This window comes from Bufo bufo, chromosome 3 (genome assembly GCF_905171765.1).
Source record: "Bufo bufo chromosome 3, aBufBuf1.1, whole genome shotgun sequence".
Taxonomy (NCBI): domain Eukaryota; kingdom Metazoa; phylum Chordata; class Amphibia; order Anura; family Bufonidae; genus Bufo; species Bufo bufo.
The window spans coordinates 574,203,517-574,221,545 of NC_053391.1; positions in this window are offsets into that span (position 1 = coordinate 574,203,517).

Sequence of the window (18,029 nt, forward strand, 5' to 3'; positions counted from 1 at the left end):
ATTTAAGTGGCAGGAAGTTAAATTTGTATTACCACCCGTGGCTGCACAAATGTTCTCCGCCCCCCACACTCACATTAAAACAATGCGCTCCCAAGAACAAATAAATAAAATAAGGCTATTCCAAGGAGATGAAATTCATTTGATTCATTTTCTGTGTGCGGTAGATAAGGTGCAGGCAGAGTAGCTGAAGATCCAGAGACAGTGTTACCCCCTCCCCTCTAAGTTACACACAATGCTACCGAAATCATACCCTGCAGAGTAGCAAGTGGCTGTTTTATATTGTCCTGTTGCAGCGGGATACTAATCCACATGCTATGGTATGTTTTTCCACATGATTTGCAGTTTATTAAAGGGGTTTTCCCACAAAATATATTCTACATTTTTCAAACCAGCACCTGGATCTGAATACTCTTGTAATCACATGTATGTAAAAATGTAGTCTAGTTATTTAATAAAATGTATCTGTATAGCGCCACCTGCTGTTTGTTATATTTCATATTTCTCTGTGCAACTCACTGAGCTGGTCACACAGACTCAGTTCCATTTTTCAACTTCCCCCCCAACCTGACTTCCTTTTAGGATCTGTGACAGTTACAGGGAGAGAGTTGCATACAGATAGGACATGTTCCCTGAGAAATGACACACCCCTATGCTGTGATAGGGAGAGAGCTGCGGCGGAAAGAACATGAGAAAGGACACCCCCCCATAGAAAGGATACGCGACCTGAGCTGACAGTTTTAAACAAATCTATGTAATGAAGTCAAGCGTTTCTAAATAGAATATTATAAATGGGTTAAGTAGGAAAACTACTAAGGTCCAGCTAGAGCATAACCCTTCCAAAAAGATAAACTTTTAATATTAATTAAACAACAATAAAGAGTCCACTGATGTCCTGATGTATGTGGATCCACCGGAGATATAACATGCTAATTAAGTCAATGGGGTAACTGTCCCTAAATGCATGCCCTGAGGCTAGGCCCTCAGCCCAGGGGCGACTCCTAATGGTGGGGACCCCCTGTCCTCGATCCTAGGCTAGCACTCCTGAATTGCCCTGTTGTAAGCGGGCTGATATTTATAAATCTAGCGGTGGACTCACATACATCCAGACAGATAGGACCAAACAAACAATAAAGAATGCACACTGTATACAGCCCTAATGATGTATACCATCAAGAGGTACAAGGTGCATCAGACTAACTCTTTAAAAGACACCCTAATGCAGTAGCATATGATATCACAGACTAATTCTGTGTCCAAACCCCAACGCGTTTCCCCCACGGTGTGGGATCATCAGGGGGTAAATAAATCTATATACTTAAACAGATGAGAAAGACTAAGGAAAGTCAAATGGAAGGAGACCCAAATTATATTAGGGTTTCCGTACAGTCGGTATTGATAGCCGTTCAACATACAGTGGTGTCAAATCACAAAAAATGATGATAAGGTTAAAAATTGGACCAGATGATAATCCTAGGAGGAGAAGGAGGTAGGGTGGATATCACATCAATTGATATGTAAATACATATCTCACATGAGTCGAATTCAAGGTAGGTTTCTGCGGAAAGAAGAAAAAATACATATATGTATATATATGCATGTACCTATGCAAGGACACCAGTATGTCTTAATAGACAGTAAAGCCACCACCGTAATAAGCCATAACTAAGAGGATAACTCACTATGTCCGGAGATGACTCAGTGCGTATATAGAGACAAAGTTTATATTACACAGACGCCGACCAAGTTATGGGTCAACATAAGGTTATGAGTGTCCACCAAAGCTCACATCCATGTAAGTTGAATGATACGATAGACTGTGCTTATGTTTCAGTCTATCGTATCATTCAACTTACATGGATGTGAGCTTTGGTGGACACTCATAACCTTATGTTGACCCATAACTTGGTCGGCGTCTGTGTAATATAAACTTTGTCTCTATATACGCACTGAGTCATCTCCGGACATAGTGAGTTATCCTCTTAGTTAGGGCTTATTACGGTGGTGGCTTTACTGTCTATTAAGACATACTGGTGTCCTTGCATAGGTACATGCATATATATACATATATGTATTTTTTCTTCTTTCCGCAGAAACCTACCTTGAATTCGACTCATGTGAGATATGTATTTACATATCAATTGATGTGATATCCACCCTACCTCCTTCTCCTCCTAGGATTATCATCTGGTCCAATTTTTAACCTTATCATCATTTTTTGTGATTTGACACCACTGTATGTTGAACGGCTATCAATACCGACTGTACGGAAACCCTAATATAATTTGGGTCTCCTTCCGTTTGACTTTCCTTAGTCTTTCTCATCTGTTTAAGTATATAGATTTATTTACCCCCTGATGATCCCACACCGTGGGGGAAACGCGTTGGGGTTTGGACACAGAATTAGTCTGTAATATCATATGCTACCGCATTAGGGTGTTTTTTAAAGAGTTAGTCTGATGCACCTTGTACCTCTTGATGGTATACATCATTAGGGCTGTATACAGTGTGCATTCTTTATTGTTTGTTTGGTCCTATCTGTCTGGATGTATGTGAGTCCACCGCTAGATTTATAAATATCAGCCCGCTTACAACAGGGCAATTCAGGAGTGCTAGCCTAGGATTGAGGACAGGGGTCCCCACCATTAGGAGTCGCCCCTGGGCTGAGGGCCTAGCCTCAGGGCATGCATTTAGGGACAGTTCCCCCATTGACTTAATTAGCATGTTATATCTCCGGTGGATCCACATACATCAGGACATCAGTGGATTCTTTATTGTTGTTTAATTAATATTAAAAGTTTATCTTTTTGGAAGGGTTATGCTCTAGCTGGACCTTAAATCTATGTAATGATCAGCGGGTGCGAACCTGCTGTCCCACGTGACACCCCCCCATTAGAGGGTGATGTCTAAGTGTACCCTTGTTCTTCACAATACCTCTGATGGTGAGGATAGACTTTCCTGAGGTGCTACCTCTGAGGTGGGTTGGAACATGAAGGGTGTGAACCCACTGGACTGACCTCCAGATGGTACAGGACACCCAGAAGGTGCTAGGATGACAGAAGCTGATCAGGCGGTGGTGAGGCAAGGTCAGAGAGCTAGGTCTGAGGTCAGGGCTGGCGGCGATATAGCAAAGTCCGTTAAACAAGATCTTAGGTCAGGGCAGGAGGCAGTAACGCAAAGTCCGTTAATCAAGATAGAAGGTCCGGTACACAAAAATAGCAAGAACTAGCAAGAACTTCACAGGAACTAGACAAGCTAGGAACCTAAGTTTGTCTTATATATACTGATTCCCAGTCATAGGCTGGGAAGATTGAGGGTGTGTGTGCGCTGCCTCACAAAAGGAGGAGAGGCATGCATGTGCATGCCATATACATAGACTGCAGAGGCTATGAGGACGGAGCACAAGCGGGGAGAAGAGTCTGATGGCATGAACTGGCGCCGACAAACTGTACGGCACAAGAGAGGATGACAGCTGTGGGCACCGCTGCACAGCATGAGGCCATCGCCCGAAGCTCAGCAACGCGGAGGGTAAGAAGCAAGGCGCCCATGCCGGCATGCAGTGGAGAGCAATTGGAGCAATGAATGGGGGAGCTCTGGATCCATGTAAGGTACAGGGCTGGTTCTGGCGTTGTTAGAAAGGTATTGTCATGTACTATATGATTTCTAATTCTCATTTTTTACATGAATCATCGGATAGTCCCTCTAAATCAAGAAACTGCTCCCCTTGGCTGCAGACTGTTTCTTGTATTTCAGGATCAACCTCATCTTCTTGAATGGGGTTTAGGTGTAATAACAGACACATCTCATGGACAAGAGTGTTGCCATATCTGCAAGAAAACTGCCTTATTTTTCTAATCTCATACAACCCTTTTAATTTAGGACTAGTACTACACACATTATATACATTCTATATTTTTGTTGACACCTTTACATTGAACTTTGTTTTCTAATTTTCATAAAGCCCCTTTTACATGTACATTTTGGAATGTACTGTCTGTGTTCTTCACATGTATACATTTATTTTACTGTGTTTATTCAGAAATTTGTGATTTTCCACTTGAGCCAGTGCAAAAAGGAACGGAGACAACCATTACTTTGGCCCGTGATGAAGACCAAACTCACTCATTGGAGTCTATGGGTCTGTGAAAACCAATGACAGGACACAGATGGTAGATGCTCTGGAAATCCCTTTTTCAGTCAGCAGTGCACGGGGAATACGATTGACACGGATGACACACTAAGAAACGGGCACATAGACCAACAATGTACTCTGCTCAGATACCTTCACGGATGAAACACTGATGTCATGGACATCATAATGGACACAGACATATGAAAGAGGCCTAACCTTTTTTACTGAAATGAGCTACAATGATCATGATGACATACACATAATTGGATGTCAAGAGAAAGGAACAGATTTTGTACAGTACAGAGCAGTGGCTAACTATGACTGGGCTCAACAGCAAATTTTTTAATGTCCCCCCCCCAGAAACTTCTTCACAACCCCCTCCTCCTGTGTAACCTCCACTCCTGTTGCTAGTCAAGATCACTCTTTCATACTAGGCCAGGGAGCATAATAGCATTATTTCATAAAAACAATTTTTTGCAGTTTTTATGGACACCATTTTATTTTTTATTCATTTTTTGGGGGTGGGGTGAGGTGATAAAAAAAATGTTGATTTCACGTTACAATGTTCACCATGTAGGTAAATACTTTTATATTTTAATAGATCAGACCTTTTTGGATATGGTGAAATCAATTATGTTTAATTTTTTATTATTTATTTATTTTATATGTAAAATTGGGCTGATCCAAATTTTTTATACTTTTTTTTACTTTTATATTTTTATTCTCCTTCATTCTCCTTCAGCCGCTTTCACGCAGACAGCTTTTGGTCAGTGATTTCCATCAGTGATTGTGAGCCAAAAGTGGTACCTACACAGAGATAAGCTATTATGTAAAGATTTGCACCTGTTTTGGATTGAATGGAAAAAAATTGTCATTCAAAAAAATCACTAAACTTTGGTACGGCCACCACATCACCTGACCAAACTAACAGCAGGTCGTCGATGTAGCAAATTTACTACCTGATTGTGGTGATTTTTTGAATGACAATATTTGTCACCTCAAGTTCACACTAACATGCGATCCCATTTCCATTGCGTTTTTGGACCTTATGTTGATGGGGGATCCTATCAAGCAAACTTTATTTACCACCACATATACGGAAGGAAGGACACTGCGGGCAATACCACTCTGCTTGCGACTTAATGCCATCCTCCGCATGTTATTAAAAATATACCCATGGGGAAATTCATTAGAGCTAAACGCAATTGCTCTAGTGATGCTTTATATGTTAAGTAGTGATGGACAAACATCGACCGGGATGTTTCGCATTTGTGCGTTCGCGATCAAATGTTCGTGAACCGCACGTTCGGGGCGGGCCCCATTGACTTTAATGGCAGGCGAACCTGAAAAACCTTCAGGTCATATTTGCAGACACCAAATACTTACTAGAAGTGCACAAATAGTCCCACAACATGGACAGTGACATACCAGAGGGGGATCATTGTCAAAAATTACCACAAAATATATGAATTTCAACCAGGGGCCATTTTTATGTGTCTTAAAGGGAAACTCTCAAAAATGTGCCCTGCTGGAGCCTAGAATTTTTTTTTATTTTAGGCCAAGGGAGTACAGGCTCCAAAAATTAGGCATTCACCTAACAGAAAAAAACTTGTGATTATGTGGCTGGAGGTACATTAGGCGGGCACTGGCTAAAAATTTTACTGTAGGCCAGTACAGGCCCAAAAAATTAGGCATTCACCTGACAGAAAATAACTTGTGATGATGTGGCTGGAGGTACATTAGGCGGTCACTGGATACAAATTTTACTGTCAGCCACTACAGGCCCCAAAAATTAGGCATTCACCTGACAGAAAAGGCCTTTTATGCCACTGTATATAAATAAGAAAAAGACCATTCTTGTTGTGGGTGGTGGCGGATATGTGTGGGCTGGCATGAGTAAATTCAATTACACGTGGTTGTCACAGGCTTTGAATTCCTCCGAGATCCATGCCTCATTCATTTTTAGAAATGTGAGCTAGGCGAGTGCGCTTATCGGTCACGATTCCCCCTGCTGCGATGAAAGTCCTTTCGGACAGGACACTCGACGAGGGGCATGCCAAGAGTTCCATGGCAAATTGTGCCAGCTCTGGCCACAGGTCAAGCCTGCACACCCAGTAGTCCAGAGGTTCCTTGCTTCTCAGAGCGTCCACATTGGCCGTTAACCCGATGTAGTCGGACACCTGTCGGTCTAGGCGTTCCCTGAGGCTAAATCCGGAGGACGGCTGTCGATGGGTTGGCTGCAAGAATGATCTCATATCCGAAGCAACACATCTTCAAACCACCCTCTTGGTACCTGCACCTGTTTCGCTATGGGTGGAAATTCCTCTGCTAGTGCCTGAAACAGAAGAATGCAGCATCTCTCGCAGCAAAGCCTGGAAATGCTGCATTCTGCCAGCCATCTGAGATGCTGGTAACATGTCGGCCATTTACTTTTTGTACCGGGGGTCTAAGTACGTTGCCACCTAGTACTGGTCCTTGCCCTTTATGTTTTTTATACGGGGGTCCCTCTTCAAAAACTGGAGCATGAAGGCCCCCATTTGCACTAAATTGGAAGTGGTGGAGCGCACTGGCTCCTGCTCATCGCCATGAGAATGTCGTCCTCGGTCTCCTCCCCCCAGCAACGGACAATACCAGGGATCCCCTGCGACAGACCAGTTTGGTGATCTCATCAAATGGCCGCAGAAGTCTGCATGTGTCGCGCATGAGCAGCCACTAGCACGGTGAAAAGAAACCAAGCTCCCCAGAACCTGTGCTGCTGCAGAGTTCGTACAGGTAGTTGTTAACGGCACGTTTCTGCAGCCTATCAAGCATATACAAGGTGGAGTTCGGGCTGTCACAAATCAGACGTCTGACGGGCAGGTGGTGTAATAGTGAAAGTAAGAGCATTTCCACACGCACAATGCGAAGGGAACTCAAGGGATTGGGACTGAACAGCTGTGTAGCCGTAAGAAAACCACTAATCAGTGAGGCAAACCAGAAAAAAGGCTTCAATTTGCTAGGAAGCATAAAGATCTGGAGCAATGGAAGAAGGTCATGTGGTCTGATGAGTCCAGATTTACCCTGTTCCAGAGTGATGGGCGCATCAGGGTAAGAAGAGAGGCAGATGAAGTGATGCACCCATCATGCCTAGTGCCTACTGTACAAGCCTGTGGAGGCAGTGCTATGATCTGGGGTTGCTGCAGTTGGTCAGGTCTAGGTTCAGCAACAGTATGTGCTCCAAGAATGAGGTCAGCGGACTACCTGAACATACTGAATGACCAGGTTATTCCGTCAATGGATTTTTTCTTCTCTGATCGCACGGGCATATTCCAAGATGACAATGCATTGGGCTCAAATTGTGAAAGAGTGGTTCAGGGAGCATGAGACATAATTTTCACACATGGATTGGCCACTACAACATAAAGGGAACTACAAATGTGGACATCACATTTGCACGTGTTGCCAATACATGCAGACAGGCCAGACTGTGCGGTCTGCAGGTAGTGGCCGTGTTTTTCAAGTCAAGAAATACATCAATTGCAATACCTTGCCATGTAGTATACTGTATTACCTGTTCGGTGTGTAACTTGCAATATGTAGGCTGCACTATTAACGAATTAAAGGTCCGTATTAGAAAGCACTTATCGGACATGCCACATTACAAAACGAGAAATGTCTCTGCAGTCAGCCTACATTTTGCAATTGCACGTGGTGCAACTGACAATTTTTTGGTCCAGGGAATAGAGAGGGTCACCCCCACCAAATTGTGGGGGAGACCGTAAATGCTAATTACTTAACCGTGAGTCTTTTTGTATCTTTCAGCTGGGGACGCACGTACCAGCGGGTCTTAACAAAAGACATTATTTAATCTTGCATTATTAATGTTACTGATTTTCTGTCTTTTTTTTTTGTATCTTTGCACGTATTTTTGGTGTTTTTTCTTAGTTTTTTTGTTTTTATTTTAATTGTCAAAAAAAAAACTTCAGGTGTGTACTTCTCCGCCCTGCCTCTTCTCCTATTGGCTGTGGCTATAATAAAGGCACATATATATTTTTTTGGAACACAACTATGTCATGATTAAGGGTCTTTGTGATTTGACCTGAAACGCGTAGACATTGTGCATTTACTGGATTTTATGAGCATGAAGAACCAAAGCTGTATGGAATTTATATTGGAAGCTGAACTTTTCCATTTTTGGTTTCGTCTTCATAGAGGGCCAGTATATATACTGCCCCAACACCAAATACAGAAGTGCAGAACAAAATAATGCCCCAGCAAAACCAAATATTACCGTGCAGCACAATATACTGTCCCTGCAGCACCAAATACCATAGTGCAACACAATATACCGCTCCAACAGAATTTCTTGTTCAGCTATGGTATTTGGTTCTGTTGGGGCAGTATATTGTGCTGCACTGTGTTCTTTGGTTCCACTGCAGAACCAAATACCACAGTGCAGGACAAAATACCCCTCCAGAAGCTGCCACGTTCTGTCCTCCTCCTGCAGTTCTCACTAATAAGATATAAAGGTAAGGGATGAGGAGGGGAGATGCTGGCCATAGCACAGGGCCAGCCCTACTGTCAGCATGCAGTCTGGTCATACAGGAGAATAAAGCACCACAAACCTCTTACATCCAGTGACATCTTATCTGATGTAGAAATTCTCTTTCCTCATTCTCTATGTTCGGCCCAGACCGCAACAATAAATTCTTTCAGCCACATCTTTCTGCAGCGTTTGCTACACAGACATGTTAGATTCCTCAATTTTCCATCATCCTCTCCACCTTCTCAGCACAAACCCATCCTGGTGCCCCAACAGTGTTACCCTGCTGCTACCCCTAATACTCTGCTTCCCATTGCCCACAAATACTGTACTGCTGAAAAATAGTGCCCCAAATAATGATAATGTCCAATAAAATGCCAACAGTAGTAATAATAATACCCCCTCCATTCTACTCCTAGTAATAATGCCTGTATAGTGCCCCAAGTAATTGTGTCCCCTAAAATGCCAACAGTAAAAATAAATGTCCCATGGAGATGAATGGGTGTTATAGTTACATTTAGGGCTCATGCACACAACCGTATTTTCATTCCACATCCAATCCGCCTTTTTGGTGGGCTGGAAAAGATGCAGACAGCACGCTGTATACTGTCCGCATCCGTATGTCTGTTCTGCGGCCCCTCAAAAAACATAGAACACGTCTTATTCTTGTCAGTTTTGCGGACAAGGATAGGACATTACTTTATTTAGGAGTTTGAAAAAAAATTGTGGCATGCACATAGCCAGGATCTGTGTTTTGGAGATCTGCGATTTGCAGACCGCAAAACAGCCGTGTGCATGATATATAAACTTCATATAAACACTGCTTGGACACTGTTTATAGTAAATGTGACTATAACCCCCCTCATCCTTAAGAATCCACTCATACTGCAAGGCCTGCTGCAGTACATGGAGCATTCTCAAGGATGAGGGGGTTATAGTCGCATTTATTGTAAGCCCATAGGCCAATTACAGTTCCTGGACAGTGATTATATTAAATATAACTATAACCACCCTCATCCTTAAGAATGCCCCCATGTGCTGCAGCAGGCCCTGCTGATGGTTTCACCGGTGCCCTGATCTGAGCATCATTGAAAAACTGTGGATAGACCTCAAAAGAGCAGTGCGTGCAAGACGGCCCAGGAATCTCACATAACTGGAAGAGTTTTGCAAGGAAGAATGCATGAAAAACCCTCAAACAAGAATTGACGGACTCTTTGCTGGATACAAAAAGAGTTTACAAGCTGTTTACTAGCCAAAGAGGTTGCTACTAGGTACTAACCATACAGGGTGCCCAAACTTTTGCTTCAGGCCATTTTCCTTTTTTGTTATTTTGAAAATGTAAAAGATGAAAATACAAACTGAATGTGTTATCTTTAAAATCATGCCTTTTGGAGATCATTTCATCTTCAACTTGCTTAACCCCTTAAGGCCCTATTTCACCTTAAGGATTTTTTACAAATCTGACCAGTGTCATTTTAAGTGCTGATAACTTTAAAACACTTTGACTTATCCAGGCCATTCTGAGATAGTTTTTTCGTCACATATTGTACTTCATGACACTGGTAAAATGAAGTCAAAAAAATTTATTTGTTTGCATAAAAAAATACCAAATTTATCAAAAATTGGGAAAAATTTGTAAATTTCAAAGTTTCAGTTTCTCTACTTCTGTAAGGGCTCTTTCACACCTGCGTTGTTTTCTTCCGGCATAGAGTTCCGTCGTCGGGGCTCTATGCCGGAAGAATCCTGATCAGTTTTATCCTAATGCATTCTGAATGGAGTGAAATCCGTTCAGGATGCATCAGGATGTCCTCAGTTCCGGAACGGAACGTTTTTTGGCCGGAGAAAATACCGCAGCATGCTGCGCTTTTTGCTCCGGCCAAAAATCCTGAAGACTTGCCGCAAGGCCGGATCCGGAATTAATGCCCATTGAAAGGCATTGATCCGGATCCGGCCTTAAGCTAAACGTCGTTTCGGTGCATTGCCGGATCCGACGTTTAGCTTTTTCTGAATGGTTACCATGGCTGCCGGGACGCTAAAGTCCTGGCAGCCATGGTAAAGTGTAGCGGGGAGCGGGGGAGCAGCATACTTACCGTCCGTGCGGCTCCCGGGGCGCTCCAGAGTGACGTCAGGGCGCCCCAAGCGCATGGATCACGTGATCGCATGGCACGTCATCCATGCGCATGGGGCGCTCTGACGTCATTATGGAGCGCCCCGGGAGCCGCGCGGACTGTAAGTATACCGCTCTCCCGCTCCCCGCTCCTACTATGGCAACCAGGACTTTAATAGCGTCCTGGCTGCCATAGTAACACTGAAAGCATTTTGAAGACGGATCCGTCTTCAAATGCTTTCAGTACACTTGCGTTTTTCCGGATCCGGCGTGTAATTCCGGCAAGTGGAGTACACGCCGGATCCGGACAACGCAAGTGTGAAAGAGGCCTTATACATAGTAATACCCCCATAAATTGTGATGACTTTACATTCCCCATATGTCTACTTCATGTTTGAATTATTTTGGGAATGATATTTTATTTTTTGGGGATGTTACAAGGCTTAGAAGTTTAGAAGCAAATCTTAAAATTTTTCAGAAATTTACAAAAACCCAATTTTTAGGGACCACTACAGGTCTGAAGTCACTTTGCGAGGCTTACATAATAGAAACTGCCCAAAAATGACCCCATTCTATAAACTACACCCCTCAAGGTATTCAAAACAGATTTTACAAACTTCGTTAACCCTTTAGGTGTTGCACAAGAGTTATTGGCAAATGGGGATGAAATTTGAGAATTTCATTTTTTTGCCTAATTTTCCATTTTAATCCATTTTTTCCACTAACAAAGCAAGGGTTAACAGTCAAACAAGACTGGATCTTTATTGCCCTGACTCTTCCGTTTACGGCCACATATGGGGTGTTTCTGTAAACTACTGTACAGGCACACAGTAGGGCGTAGAGGGAAAGGTGCGCCGTATGGTTTTTGGAAGCCAGATTTTGCTGGACTGGTTTTTTGACACCATGTCCCATTTGAAGCCCCCCTGATGCACTAGAGTAGAAACTCCATAAAAGTGACCCCATCTAAGAAACTACACCCCTCAAGTTATTCAAAACTGATTTTACTAATTTTGTTAACCCTTTAGGTGTTGCACAAGATTTAATGGAAAATAGAGATACAATTTCAAAATTTCACTTTTTTGGCAGATTTTCCATTTTTATATTTTTTTTCCAGTTACAAAGCAAGGGTTAACAGAAACACCCCATATGTGGTCGTAAACTGCTGTACGGGCACACGGCAGGGCGCAGAAGGAAAGGAATGCCATACGGTTTTTGGAAGGCAGATTTTGCTGGACTGTTTTTTTTTACAGCATGTCCCATTTGAAGCCCCCCTGATGCACCCCTAGTGTATAAACTCCAAAAAAGTGACCCCATTTTAGAAACTATGGGATAGGGTGGCAGTTTTGTTGGTACTAGTTTAGGGTACATATGATTTTTGGTTGCTCTATATTACACTTTTTTGTGCGGCAAGGTAACAAGAAATAGCTTTTTTGGCACTTTTTTTTATTTTGTTATTTACAACATTCATCTGACAGGTTAGATAATGTGGTAATTTTATAGAGCAGGTTGTCACGGATGAGTCGATACCTAATATGTATACAATTCTTTTTATTTATGCAAGTTTTACACAATGATTTCATTTTTAAAACAAAAAAAATGTTTTAGTGTCTCCATAGTCTAAGAGCCATAGTTTTTTTAGTTTTTGGGAGATTATCTTAAGTAGGGTCGAATTTTTTGCGGGATGAGATGACGGTTTGATTGGCACTATTTTGGGGTGCATATGATTTTTTGATCGTTTGCTATTACACTTTTTGTGACGTAAGATGACAAAAAATTGCATTTTTTTACACCGTTTTTATTTTTATTTTTTTACGGTGGTCATCTGCGGGGTTAGGTCATGTGATATTTTTATAGAGCCGGTCGATACGGATGCGGCGATACCTAATATGTATACTTTTTTTTTATTTATGTAAGTTTTACACAATGATTTCATTTTTGAAACAAAAAAAATCATGTTTTAGTGTTTCCATAGTCTAAAAGCCATAGTTTTTTCAGTTTTTGAGCAATTATCTTGGGTAGGGTATAATTTTTGCGGGATGAGATGACGGATTGATTGGTACTATTTTGGCGTACATGCGACTTTTTTGATCACTTTTATTACCTTTTTTGTGAAGTAAGGTGGGCAAAATTTCAATTTCCTAATAGTTTTTATTTTTTTATTTTTATGGCGTTCACCGTGTGGGGAAATTAAAATGACCGTATTATAGATCAGGTCGTTACGGACGCGGCAATACCAAACATGTGTAGGGAATTTAATTTTTTTCATTTTTAATCAGTGATAAATTTGTTTTTTGATTTTTACTTTTTTTCACTTTTTTTTTACTTTTTTTTACTTTTTTTTTTACCCAGACCCACTTGGTTCTTGAAGATCCAGTGGGTTTGATGTCTGTATAATACAGTACAGTACACTATATAGTGTTTTGTACTGTATTTTACTTACACTTTGCCTGAACAGATCTATGCCTTTAGCACAGATCCTTTCAGCACCATGGACAGCAGGATGCCTGAGAAGGCGTCCTGTTGCCATGGGAACCTTCCCCGTCTGCTCAGTTGTGGCCACAACTTCGCAGACGGGGAAGGGTAAGGAGGGGAGCTGTCTGGGGGCTCTCTCCCTCTCCATCGGGGGGCTGCAAAGGCACAGCAGCCCCCCGATGGTAGAGGGAGGGAGCTCCCTCTTACTGTTAACTTTTTCCATACAGCGGTCCGTACGGACCGCGGTATGGAAAGGGTTAAACGGCTGACGCACAGATGTCAGCCGTTTATACCAGAGTGTCAGCAATGTTCTGACACTCTGGTATAACCACTGGCCACCAACGAATTTTCAAGAGGAGGTGGGCGGGGGATCGCAATCCCGCCTGCCGCACCGCCCGCCTCCTGCACCGCCCCCACCACCCACAACCCCCCCCCTGCACCACCCGCCGGCAAAAAATCATGCAGGGGTGCAAAATCGATATTTTAGGCACACTAAAGTTTCTGATCCCTGCGGTCAGGGACCGCGGGGATCAGAAACTGCAGAAAGCGCAGCAAACCGCAGGTCTGAATTGACCTGCGGTTTGCGGTGATCGCCGATACGGGGGGGTCACATGACCTCCCCTGGCGTTGTGACAGGATGCCGGCTGAATGATTTCAGCCGGCATCCTGTTCGGATTAAACCCCGCAGCTCCGCAATCTCGATTTAAACTTAGGACGTACCGGTACGCCCTGAGTCCTTAAGGATTCGGGAAATAGGGCGTACCGGTACGCCCTAAGTCCTTAAGGGGTTAAAGGGGTTGTCTCACTTAAGCAAAAGGCATTTATCATATAAACAAAGTTGATACAAGGCACTTACTAATGTATTGTGATTATCCATATTGCTTTCTTTACTGGCTGGATTCATTTTTCCATCACATTATACATTGTTCATGTCCATACAACCACCCTGCAATCCAGCAGCGGTGGCTGCGTTTGCACACTATAGAAAAAAGTGCTGGGATATGCGCACTCCCGCGGTCCCAGCAACTACAGACTCAGGTGCTTTTTCCAATAGTGTGCAAGCACAGTCACCGCTGCTGGATTGCAGGGTGGTCGTAACCATAGAAACAAGCAGTGTATAATGTGATGGAAAAAATTAATCTAGCCAACAAAGGAGGCAATATGGACAATCACAATACATTAGTAAGTGCCTTGTATTAGCTTTCTCTACATGATAAATGCTATTTGCTGAAGTGAAAATGTGGGGGGTTGAGTCAGCACAACCCGTATGTAGGTGCATATCACTATGGCGAAATACATATACAAACGGAAAATGCAAATGTGATCGCACACTACATCCAGCACTCTGCCCTGCCTCCATGCTGGATGAGACATTGGTGTACATTTTGGCCAAAGCGTAATAAGCCACTCACCGCGTCAAGGTCGTCTCATTTGAGTGGTCCCTAACACTTGTTCCTACCTGTTTATGGGCCATGACAGCCACATAAAGTCCAGGGAATGCAGGTCGGCATGCAAGCCAAGCACACTCTGCTTTTAACCCCGTCCGGTGCCATTACAGCTTTCATCGGATCCAGGCATGCAAGTACCAACATGCATGCTGAACCCACCATATACTTCTCCTGGAGCCAAATGGCTACTGGTAGGTTCTATATAAGCAGACTCAGTTTTATACTGACTTTAAAACCAGCCTCCAGGACAGATTGACTGGTCAGGTGTGCATGACTCAAAGGAGATCGCCACGCCTCCAATATAAACTACAAAGAAAAAATGTGGGGGTTGAGTCAGCACAACCCGTATGTAGGTGCATATCACTATGGCGAAATACATATACAAACGGAAAATGCAAATGTGATCGCACACTACATCCAGCACTCTGCCCTGCCTCTATGCTGGATGAGACATTGGTGTACATTTTGGCCAAAGCGTAATAAGCCACTCACCGCGTCAAGGTCGTCTCATTTGAGTGGTCCCTAACACTTGTTCCTACCTGTTTATTGGCCATGACAGCCACATAAAGTCCAGGGAATGCAGGTCAGCATGCAAGCCAAGCATGAAGTGAGACAACCCTTTTACACAAAATAATAAGTAATTGTGACCAGGGGTGCCCGAGTTTGTGCAAGCCACTGTATATGCTATGTTAAAAGGGGATGCCTGTGCACCAACAGCCTTAGCTCAAATAAGTGTCATGGCTACATTTTGGTACACTTTGGGTTCCATTACAATTTCAATAAAACATAAATGGGGTCATTTATCAAACTGGTGTAAAGTAGAACTGGCTTAGTTGCCCATAGCAACCAATCAGATTCCACCTTTCATTTTTGACAGCTCCTTTGGAAAATGAAAGGTGGAATCTTATTGTTTGCTATGGGCAACTAGGCCAGTTCTACTTTACACCAGTTAGATAATTGACCCCAAAATTATTTTCTTTACATAAAAAGGTCAAATTAACATACAACTCACAAACATCCCCAAACAAATCATGGATACTAGAACCAGCATCAGGATGCTTTCACACATGGGTTTTTGCTGTAGTTTTTCTACACTTTTGCTTTTTTAGTGGCATTTTTTAATGTAAAAATGTAAACTCCAGATTTTAGCTGAAGGTCTATGAAGGTCTTTCTGGCTTCTTTTCAAAAGTGCAATATGCTGTAGCTCTTAGGGTGGCCATACACATTTAGTGGTAAAATGCCTGTGAGAAATTCAGGAGTGTAGGGACCCTAACACTTTACTTTTGTTTTCTAAAATATCCCTACTATGGAAGACTATAGTTGCCACATATTATTCTGCTATTAATCAGGTGAATAATAATCCCAGACTTGGAATAATAATGTTATGGGGTCCTTGGATAGGGAGGACCCCATTGAGCTAATAATCAATCATAAGAGCATTGAGAACTTATGCATGCTCTCAGTGGCGTAGCTAAAGACTCATGGGCCCTGGTGCAAGAGTTCATCTGGGGCCCCCCCTTCCCACAGTGCTTTGCGGCCAGGGGCAGGGAAGCACATAGTCTTCATGATGCCTGAGGCAAAAATTGAAATGCCACAAACCCAAAGCTAAATTCTTGACCTAACCCCTTCCCTTCAGCCCAAGGTGTAACTTGACCAGCATGCATTTTCTATAACACCAGTGTCTTCTTACGTGGCACAAGGGTCTTTGGGCCCCCTTTAGGCTCCTGAGCCTGGCAGCGACTGCTACCTCTGCACCCCCTATAGCTACGCTCCTGCATGCTCTATCTTTCTACAAGCAGCATACTGTTAGATGAAATGACGAGTAAGGCCAAGGGTCACACCAGCCTTCTTTCTTTCTTTCAACAAAAAGTATTTGAATCAAATTGATGACAATACCATGAATTCAGATTTCCATTAAGGTTTTGTGCTGTTATAAACCCCCCTGCTAATATTCATGTGTGCTTCAAGCAAGTCAATAAAAGCATGGTGAATGTTTGCCAGTGTCGGACTGGTGGCCTTGGGCCCACCAGAGGAAATTATTCTCGAGGCCCAACCCCTATAGCATCAATAAAGTTTAGCTGGTTTTGAATCAAAGAAATAAACCCTAGAGGGAAGTGACTGGCTCCAAAGGTGGCTGCAAACATTTGAATTATTCTGGATATTTGGGCCCACTATATAATTAGAGCCTAGGCCGACCTGTTGGGCCAGTCTAACCCTGTGTATTCTGTTATACACACAATGTAGTTTGTGCTTATGATTCAGTACAATTCTACAAAGAAGCTCAGAATAACTAAGAATATTTCCTATGATTTGCATGGATACCAAACCCCCGTAGAATGAGTTCTATTTCTCATCTGCCTGTGGAGCCTTCATCTTATTCAGAGAATGTTCCCAGTTGAAAATAATGACAACGCAAAGTGTTTCACATTATAATCTTCATATATCGAGGCTGCTATAATAACTAATGGGTAATTCAATTAAAATAAAGCAATTAAAGCTGATGTCGTTTCCAAAACTCATTTAAAAGCAGCCATTTACCACTGTGATTCAGAAACTGAAGCTTCTTATGTAGAACAAGCGGGTGCTGAAACACCTCCCCGTATCCTATTACTGGAGGTAGCTGGGCATATCACTGCAACCTTAGGTGACCAGATCTAAACTGGATTATATAACAGTGGACAGTTTACTGTGTACAGGTCCGCTGTTAGTTTGCAGCAGGGGAGTACCAAGTAATTACAGCGAGTAATATTTGTAATAGGACCCCCTCAGACACAATTGGAAAGCTTGAAAAAAGCACATATATATGTGTATCTATCTATCTGCACATGGAAATATCTGCGACTTATTCCCCACCTATGCCAGGTTTAAAAAAGTGCGCGTGGCGTGGGCGGGAAAGGGAGCGGGACTCATTCATCATTTTCTACACCTGGTTTAGGCTTAGAAAGGAAGCTGGCTCACATTTAGAAGTGGCGCTGGATGCGCTGAAGTTATGTAGAGGCCAGCGTCTCTACAGTACATAATGGCGTATCCATCACTAGCTATAGGGCTTATTAAGACCGGTGATTTAGACGCCGGTCTTAATAAATGTTCCCCATGGTTCCTTTATTACAATAACATTGTCATGCAGTACTCAGATATGTGGTACATACAGAGCTCATATTATCATACAGTGCCCAAATAGAGCCACGCAATCCTTACAAAAAAAGTTCTTATTGCTGTTCGAATAATACCCCCATTTCAACCTGTCATAAAAAAACATTTTTGTGTCCTAATAACAGCCCACTTTTGCCCCCACTTCATAAAAATGCCCTCCCTTGAGCCGACTAATAGAGAATAATTCCTTGTTGTAGG